Source organism: Solanum lycopersicum, chromosome 9 (assembly GCF_036512215.1).
Source record: "Solanum lycopersicum chromosome 9, SLM_r2.1".
Lineage (NCBI taxonomy): Eukaryota > Viridiplantae > Streptophyta > Magnoliopsida > Solanales > Solanaceae > Solanum > Solanum lycopersicum.
The window spans coordinates 52049265-52057296 of NC_090808.1; positions in this window are offsets into that span (position 1 = coordinate 52049265).

The following is an 8032-nucleotide window of genomic DNA, read 5'->3' on the forward strand; positions in this document are numbered from 1 at the left end:
AAAAGTCACACCTTTATAGAAAAGTCATAACTTTTCACTAACAACTCTTCTAAAATGTCACAATTCTTCATAAAAATCACACTACTTTAAAAAAAGTCAAAACTCTTTATAAAAGTCACAACTATTCAACGTTATTCACATCTTTTAAAATCCAACAATATTCCTGACATCAGATAAATTGTGGCTTAAAAGGTTAACTTTTATTAGATCCCACAACAGGCAGTCCTAATATGGTCTCAAATCCTTCCAGTAGGTACAACTTTAAGGTTCTCATGAGTTCACAAAAAAGAATAAAAAATCAAATCTCCTTTCAAAAATGCACAAACAATCTCTGTCAAAAATTATACAACACGATTTTTGTTTCATCCTATTAATTTTATGTTTTGAATTTAGTTCGCCCCTAATTTTTTAGAATTATTGTAGTAGTAATTAGCACTATAATTGAATTTAACCCCCCCCCCCCTCCCACCTCCTTCCCCCCAATTATAGAAGAAAACAATCAACTTGGCCTATATATTATATTAAACTTATTAAGTACTATTTATAAAAGACAATTCAAATTAGCACTATTATTATGTGGAGGAACTAGGTATTGGCAATGTTGTTAATTGGATCCCTTTCGTTAAAAAATTATATTGTATACTTAAGGCAAACATAATCTCTCTAGTTATATGTCAATTTTTAAATCCCCTTTGACATAGGGGAATATACTAGTGTAGTGGCAAATGGGGTTTAATAAATGTTTTAGATGATATATTAAAATCTTAGGTGTATATTCTAGTATTTATCTCAAAATTTATTTTTGAATCTCCTTCCACCACTACTACAATTTTACTGAGAGACCTGTTTAAACCATCTGCCAACTCTAGATTAACTATTTATTAATAGCAACAGGTACATTTTGCTTTCATGTTACATTTTATGATACAAAGAAATCAATTAACATTTGCACCTAACTCGACTCAAAGTTTATCAATTTCCCAAGAACATATATAAAGACAATAACTTTCTTATATAAATTTTATAAATATCTATTCTTCCACACTGCAAAAGCTAGCTATTAATGTAGGAAATGCTCGACGGCTCCACAATAGGTAGTTTTTCCTCTACTACAGTTCTTAATCGGTTAATAAACTTATATTTTGATTCATCTTGCTCAATTACTTATAGCTAGTGCCTTCCTGGAACGGTGGACACAAAGGGTGTCAGATATGACTACCATATCATCGATACAATAAAGGAGAAATTGAAATCAACATAGCATAAAAAAACACATTAAAAATGATTCTAACACAATGAGTATATCTACCTACTTTAAGAAAAAAAACAGAATAAAACATATTATCATATATAGTGTGGACGTGCATATCAATTAACATGGGAAGATCTGATTGAATTTGGGTATATACCTGAGTTGATCAAGGACTGGAATAAACTCAATCTCCTTGTAATCCTAGACAAAGACGAAAAACAAAAAATTCAATAGGGAAATTTGAAACCCTAAAACCTTGTGAAACATGAAGGCTGTAATAAGTAATTTTTTAGTAGTGAAGAACTTTTATGCGCTTCATGTCTTAGTTGGTACACACCTGTCACATTCCTTGACGAGCTACCAATAAAAGATTAATTTTATTGGGATTAGGCATATGCTACACTATTATTGAAATCTCAAAGACACGCATTCAATAAACTAAGGTCCTATTACCCTCCTCCCTATGAACTCATTCTTTTATAATTTTGTATACCTTCTATCTTATGCGACATACTCCGTGACTTCATGGAATTGAGGTGCGTGGGAGATGTTTGGATTATATGTAAGCCAAAAAGTTGTACATATTTTTTAAAATATAAAACAGGTCCAAGGGTAATAGGACCTTAGTTTAAATAATTAACTTTTATTTTTCAAATTTAATATAACTTATGGTTGTATTTGTACATCCAAACAACAAATATGTAATTATATTGTAATTACACTGTGGCAAACAAGAAGATCAGTATAATTACTAGGTTGTGTAATTACAATGTTAATATTTTTCTAGTAACTAGTAAAATTATTCGTGTTCGCATAAGAATTTAATATCAAAAAATGTATAAAATAATATATTAAAAATTATCAGTCATTAAAACTAAAACAAATATTATCTTACATACAAGATTCGTGGTAACAAACATTAATAATGTGAAGGAAAATGAAATTTATTACATCTTATCATTTATCCCTAATAACAGAAGCAAATATTAATGACTGAAAAATACATACCAAGTGAGTTACTCAACAGGAACAAAGTACACAAATATTTAGTTGTGAAGAAGAAGAAGAGGTGGTGGTGGAGGAGGATTAGAATTTTTGTTGTTTTAAAATGAGAGGAAATCCCTCTATTTCTAGACAACAAAGGATAGTGAGCACAAATGTTTATTGTGCCTTATCAGAAATGTTACAACTATTTGAAAAGTTGCAACCCTTCGTAAAGGTCACAACCTTTCATATTATTGTCAACTTTTCATAATATTGCAACTCTTCATTGGAGTCAAAACTTTTATAAAATTTGCAACTCTTCATGAAAGTCGTAACGCTTCATAATAATCATAATTTTTCATAAAAGACACAACAATTCATTAAAGTCGTAATTATTTATAAAAGTCACAACTTTTCATGAAACGGATGATAGTTTTGGAAATATATAAATTTAAAAGGGAATTTTGATTTGTGGTGACGTCACATAGGCGTGCCTAAGATTTTCTTTTATATATATACTAGGTAATTTGTCCGCACTTCAAGCAGTCATAAATAATAATTGCATTGAATTTGTAAATAATATTTTACTATTATCCATACATTAAAATAATGGGAAAATAAGTTCTTAAAAAGTATTAGAAATATTCCAACATGAGTTTGATTATTTGTAATTGTCATATAACTCAAGAACCTCCAATGAATGATTTTTTCACGAAATAATAAATCATTGATTCTTTAATAAACATTAAAAGAAAAACAAAGAAGGAAATAAAAATATATGTACAATGGTATTTCATAATAAAAAGAAACATCGAAGTTTCTTAGATTATATAATTGTGATATATCTCTTAGGAGAAAATTCAAAAATTTGTTAACATATTCAAAAAAATAATTATGCTTGAACATGAAAGCAATTATAACTTTTGAACTTGCATAATGAATTTCTTCAATTGATAAGTGAGAAATTTCATATCTATGTAAAAATAAATAATTTTTAAGCTTATATATATATATATATATATATATATATATATATATATATATGTATATATATGTATATATGTATATATATGGGTGAACCCATCGACAACCCCTAAAAGTTGACACTAACATTCACTTGGACACCTCAAGTAAGATTTGTTTATTTTGAACACTTTCAGTAGGAGTGTGTTGTGCCATTTTGACATTTTTCACTGACATAGCATAATGAGTGTATAACACTCACTAATAGCGCATCAGAGCTTTATTTAGCCTTTTTTTTTTATTTCTCTTTTGTCTTGTCCTATTTTAAACTACCAGTTTCATAAATTTAAAATTCTTCCATGGTGAAAAAGTGCAAAGAAGTTTTAGAGTTAAATATGTATTTTCTCTATTTCAAAAAGGATGACCTAGTTTGACTTGGAATGATTAAAGTTATGTCAAATGTACGAAAATGCCTTTTAATCTTGTGGTCTTAAACATGCCACATGTAAAGTTAAAGTTAAAGTGTTGTCAAAAAAGGAAAGGAGTCATTCTTTTTGAAATAGACTAAAAAAGAAATATGATCATTCTTTTTTAAACGCACGAGTATCTATTTAAATTTAATAGTCAAATTAATTTATTTTTTTTTCAAATCAGGATTCGTTCAAATTATGTGGCTCAAAAGCAGGATTGAAAATTAATACAAACAATTTTGTTTCTTGGTAGTTTAACCCTCACATTCCTGTTAGATTTAATTCTCTCGAAAATTCCTTTTTAGCTCTTGCTTAGATTCCATTCTGTATTTTATGCTCCAATTAGTATCCGACTCTCTATGGGAAACGACACCTGCACTTAAGTTTCCAATGATGATATTGAAGATAATTTCTTCATTTTAATTGGTCCTGATTTCCTAAATTTTCTGTTTTACTTCACTATAGATATTAGAAGAGGAATTTTTTCCCACTCAAATCATTCAAATTCCATCGAATGTTTATTTTATAGGGAAGAGAATTTAATATACTTTGAATCTTTAAAGATTAGAGAATGTTTGGATATGGCGAAGAAGAAGAATGGGGTAGGGGTGGATTTGATTTTGGTGGAGAAGACAGTTGGCTTTAGCAGGCAGGTGGGGGGATATGGGTGTTTGGTATTAAGCAAAACATTTTTTAAAAAAGTGATTATGTTTTCCTTTTGTAATTATTTGGGAAAAATGTCATGTTTCATCAATTCACTGGTTATCTTTTTGGTTTTATCAAAATTCATTGTTCAAGAATTATTTTGGGGGAAAATGACAAATGTACTCATTTTATTGGACACATTACAGGTCCCTTGCGAGTGTAACACTCACATTATGTCTTTTCTTAATGAAAAAAAAGTGTCAAAATGACATAATGAATCTCTGCATGAGGTGTCTAAAGTGGACATCTCCCAGTAGAGGTGTCTAAGTGAAACTTCATATATATATATATATATATATATATATATATATATATATATATATATATATATATATATATGATATGATATGATTAAATGAATTTCAATTATCATATGACTTTCCAAACAAACCCTAAGTGTAAAGAGTGAAGACAAGATAGATACTAGAATGCGTTCGTTTTTCTCGCACAAATGATTTGGTTTGATGTTAGTACATATATTATCATTTAAATATTTTCTATTTAAATTGCATCATAAGTTAAATTCCATAAGTGGACATATAGGAATGATTTTTTAATCAAAATCACATAATTATTTTTCCAATAGTAAATCACAATATTTTAAACCATTTTTTAAGTATTTAATCTAATAAAAAAAACTGAATTAAAATAGGATAGAGAATCCTTGACCCCAAAAGAATTAAGCAAAAATGACATGATTACCTTCAATAATTTCATTAGAGTGTACATAGAGACTGGTCTCTTCATTAGCTTTACACTCTCAAAGGTGAGTACGTTTTGCTAACATTTACTTAGGCTTATTTGATATTTCTCTCATTTTTCACATTAGACACTCATTATATTGTCACCATATTCATTAGGATTAGCACATTTGCTTTTCATAATTACTCATCCCTTTTACGTGAATGTTCATTTCTTCTTTATCTTCTAGTATTGACTCAAGCATTATGGAGGCTTGCTTCTAGGTTGAGATTTACTTACTCTATTGATGAAGTTCATCCTTACTTAACATTGATGAAATGTGAATTTTCATTACATATCAACCTTTGTTGTTAATGACACTGGCTCACACCTTCTAACACCTTCATATGTGAGTATTCTTTTAACATAGTAGCTTATGTGTAAGAGAGACTTGTCTCACTTCCTTTAACACCCCATTATGGTCAATTACTTACTTTAGACCCCTTTAATTATGTTATAACTCACGTTACTTACTTACTTTAGTGTAGTAAATTTATATCATCGTTTATGGACGATGAACACTTCATTCAGTGAGTTTCTTGAGTTCATATGTCATTCTTTTAGAGCATGTTGGGGGTTGTCCCAATGAGTGGCATGCCCTGAATTATGGGCTCATTGAATTAGTTTAGAAGTTCTTATATTATCATTTGATACTCTAAGTACACAAGATTGGCGTATGATTATTATTGGCCTCAACCTTCGAATATTAAACTACATAATCATTTTTAGTGGCATGTGTCAATACGTATGTTCATATTTAAATTTAATATGTATGAACCATAAGCAAATCTTTTAACTATTTAACATAATATTATAGTCATATACATACATCACTTTTAGACAATTTATTGTTAGCCATTTTATTGCCATACGATTAGTATTGGCATAAACAATTGGGCATAGACTTAATGACCATATTTGTTGTCATAAGCCAATTGTCATGTGGAACATGCTTATGTTTTTATACATTATACATTAGACAATCTTTTACTTATTTAGAGATAACATTATATCCAATTCCCATTTAAATTTTTAATAATGTTTTTGTTAGCCATTTTATTGACATACGATTAGTATTGACAATAAACAATTGGGCATAGATTTCATAACCATATTTTTTGGCATAATCCATTTTTCATGTGCAACATGCTTAAGTGTTTATACATTATTCATTAGCCAATCTTTTACTTATTTAGAGATAAAATTATAGCCAATTCCCATTTAAATTTTAAATAATGTTGTTGTTAGCCATTTTATTGATACAAGGCAAACATTCACTCAAATTATGTTTTCATGGAGATCCTTTTTAGCTAACCTTATAATATAAATTTAGGCATAACATTTTTTTAAACATCATCGACAGAATTATATTAGCATTTGATGAATATATCATCTTTATAATGTCATATTAACAGAAAGTATGCACAAAAGATTGTAACATCTTCGTACATAACATCTTCAGACATATATTTAACATAATATGATTCTTTTAATTCACATAATAACACTTAGCATCAAACATGTCCAATTAATATATTCATTGAATCATTATTTAATCAAATACACATCAATATCATCCAACACAACATACCAACAACATGAATTCTAACCTATTCAACATTGAAATCGTAATAAGGATACTAGGGAAAGGAGTTCGACCAGAAGGACGAGAAACAACCCTAGTTTTCAAGATCTTTGAATCATTAGAAAGAAAGTTATCTTGGAGAAATAATTCAAGGACATAAACCCATACATTAAGTAGAACTTAATCTACGAAGACCATCTTGAACGAAAATTTGGAAAAACCTTGAAATCGCCTAGGATAATCAATGGAACTTTCTGTTTTTCTTTCCCTCGCTTGCTTACTGTTTTGCGTTCTTGTTTTTGGTATGAGTTTGAACGTAATTCTTAGCTTTAAGAACTGAACTTGAATTATAAAACTTAGTTTTGATAAGTTAATTTAATAACCTAAACAACCAATTACCAAAAAGTCCCTCCTAAGTTGATTAGACATAGGAAAACATAACACTTAGTCAAATCTTGAAATTGGTCTTGACTATGGTTTTGGTCAATATTTTTACTTTATATTAATTAATTAAATCCTTAATTTAATTAATTTAGGTACCTAGGGTAATTACTAAAGTAACCCTATGTCATTGGAACCAAAATTAACCCTTTTGGACCATCCTAGGTTAAGTATTAGGATGTTTCTTGCATTATACTAGGTTAACATAAGAATTTCGATTTGACTCCTTTAATTAATTAAATAGACAATTTAATTAATTAAGTAACCTAGGGTAATTACTAAATTACCCTTAAGTCATTATAACCATAACTAATCCTTTTGGACCATCCTAGGTTAGGTACTAGGTTGTCTCTTAAACTAGTACTAGGTTAGTGTCAACCCGGTTTTGGTCCTAGGTTGTCGGGTACACTAGTGGGTCTATTTTGGTTATTCCTAGGCTAGTTAGATATTTGGGGCAGTAGGTTAGAGTCTAACATTAGTAGGGAGGTTAGCCCCACATGAATTGGTTCCTTGTGCATGTTTTCCCCCATAACTACCGTAATCGAATTCGGTTAGGGTGGTCCCCTCCTTTGGCAGCTTCTTCACATGTCTTGCACATGAGTTGGTTGCACTTTCGTAACTAGCTATTATTTATGGCTCAATTGGGAATGTTTACATATTGTCCTAAGGACCCTCACCATCCTTGGGCACTGCTTAATTTACATGATCATATTAAATGGTCATGTGGTATGGCACTAAGCTTGAAACATGGATGCCTAGTACATATTGTGTGTAATATAAAGTCAAAAAATTTAGCTTAGGGTCTTCATTGTAGGTACATTTATTAAACAAGCTCATTAATACTTAGAAAAATTGGCTAACACCCTTTTAGCCAATATTTTCTAATATGCC